Genomic DNA, 2,446 nt, shown 5'->3' on the forward strand with positions numbered 1-2,446 from the left:
GCTTCCCGCCGGGGTCTGAGTGGTGGGATGAGGGTGCCGGGCCACATGCAAACAGGGCTCCGGAGCCCGCTCGCTGGGCCCGCGGGGCGTGCAGCCCGGTCCCGGTCAGGTGCTGGGCCTTGGCCCGGCTGGGCTCGGGGAGACCGCGGAGCAGCCTGGGGTCCTGCTGAGGCAGGTGTTTGCATGTGCTCCTTCCCGGCGCTAACCTGCTATTTAGTGGGCAGTGGCAGCGTTCATTGGAGTTTAAAATCCACTGGAGTCGCATAAAGGGGTAATAGGTCCTCGTAGTAAACACAGGCAGAGTTCCTTTCTGTTACACATGCTGTCTTTTATGTGGCTTTAAACCCATGGTGGTTTTCATTTGCCGGTACCTTTTTTGGAAAAGCACACCATCCATTATAATTTACAAGTAATGAACCCCAGAACCAGAAAAGGAAACAGGAGCTGCCAGCCGGTGGGACTTTGGGGAAATAATGAATGGGAAGAGAGGGATTCCTTAAGTTGTAGTGTTTTGTTTGGTCACCAAATCAGATTCCGGCTCGCAGGCTTGTTTGTTTACCACTGCAGTGTGTTTGGGGTTCATCATCTGGAGGCTCGGGCCCCACAATAGCCTTCTGTTTCTCTTTTTGTTCAAGCTGTTCTGGTGGCTTCAAAGAGACCTTTTATTCTGTTGTATTAAAGTGGGACTTTTTGAACCTCAGTTTCCTCTTCCGACAGCTATGCTTTGTAGGGTTTGGATTGTTCAGTGTTCATTTCCATTTAGGAAAAGGAGCCTGTTTTTTTGTTTGTTTGTTTGTTTTTTAAGTATGATACTTTTGTTGTTTACAGTTTTTTTGTTGTTAATCCAGGATATTTTCCGATTGATTTTAAAGCGAGTGGAAGAGAGAAGGAAAGACAGAAAGAAATAAGGATGTGAGAGAAACACATGGATTGGTTGCCTCCTTCACATGCCCAGACCAGGGCCTGGACCAGGGGAGGAGCCTGCCGTCCAGGTCCGTGCCCTTGACTGGATGGAACCAGGACCCTGTGGTCCACCGGCTGGCACTCTATCCACTGAGCCAAACCAGCTAGGGCAATGATCGTATTTTTTAAGGTACATTTTATTTCATTGTGCATATCTTTAATCCTGTTCTACAGACTTGTGAGAAGGTAGTATATAGGACAGAATTTGTTAACTCTCTATAATTTGTGTTAAGGGAGTGTGAGTTAAGGGTTGAAATCCATGGTGGGGAGTCAAGAATAAATTCTTTTCTAAATGTTTTTAAATATTTGGTTGATTGATTTTAGCGAGAGAAACAGCGATTTGTTGCTTTACTTATTTATGTATTCATTGGTTGATTCTTGTATATGCCCAACTGGCAATCAAACACACAACTGTGGATATCTGGACCACGCCCTCACCAACTGAGCTACCTGGCCATGGCCAAGAATAAATTCTGCTATTAAATTAGATTTTTAACTTGACTGTGAGCAAGTAAATCTTATAACCTTTTAAGAAGTGGAGTTGAGTCTTTTAAGTTTATTTTGAACTGAGAATAAAGAAGGAGATGCTTGTAAATGCCCACAGATCACTTCCTCCAGGAATCATTCCATGATGGCCTGCCCCAAGCCATGTGCTCACCTCTACCTTAACGTTGATCAGTTTATTCTATACTAACTTCTCTCTTTTTTTATTTTTATTTTTTTTTAAGCATGCAAGAATTTATTGACCACAGCAAAAATATATTAGGACAGTGAAACAAAGAAGGGCATGCAAGTAGCAGCAGGAGAGCCTTAGGCAGGGCCGCCTGGCTCACTGGGAAGTCAGAGGAAAGGGGGGAAAAGTGGCCTTGGAGACAGATAGAGGGGGTTAGTCCAGGACAAGCTGCTGCTGCCCATTGCTCCCCTGGTTGCAAATCTCATGGGGTCCCTTAGAGGTTAGAGGATATGGGAGTGGGGGTGGGGGGAGGGGTGAGAAGAAGAGGGGGAATGGAATCCCAGCCTGAGCTGCACCAGTTGGGCAAACCATTAACTCTTAAGTGTCCTTGGTTTAAGGAAGATAGGATGTACTAGGTGTTTATCCGTCTCAGTTTCCCGATTCCACTTGTCTTGGAATTTTCCTAGCCTCTTACTATTCTATAACATTTCTCCCTCAGAGACTTCCACCCCTAAAATCTTTTAGGGTTGACGAGGGAGGATGGTCTGTTTTCAGTAATTGCTTACTGCTGATAATGGTATATGTTAGGGTAGGGAAGTTTCTCCTCATGTCTGATCTAAGGGAGACAGGCGGATGGGATCTGAGACTGTAATAGAGTGACTGTTGGTTGTTTCTTCTAAAGTAGGGATGGGCTGGAATTCCAGAAGTGTCATTTGACACAGAGGTGGTGATGTAGATACATGGTTTGTCACGGCACCAAAAAGATGTTACTGGCTAGATGAGGAGACCTCCGTTCTTGTCTTCTGTGAG

Source organism: Myotis davidii, unplaced genomic scaffold (assembly GCF_000327345.1).
Source record: "Myotis davidii unplaced genomic scaffold, ASM32734v1 scaffold189, whole genome shotgun sequence".
NCBI classification, from domain to species: domain Eukaryota; kingdom Metazoa; phylum Chordata; class Mammalia; order Chiroptera; family Vespertilionidae; genus Myotis; species Myotis davidii.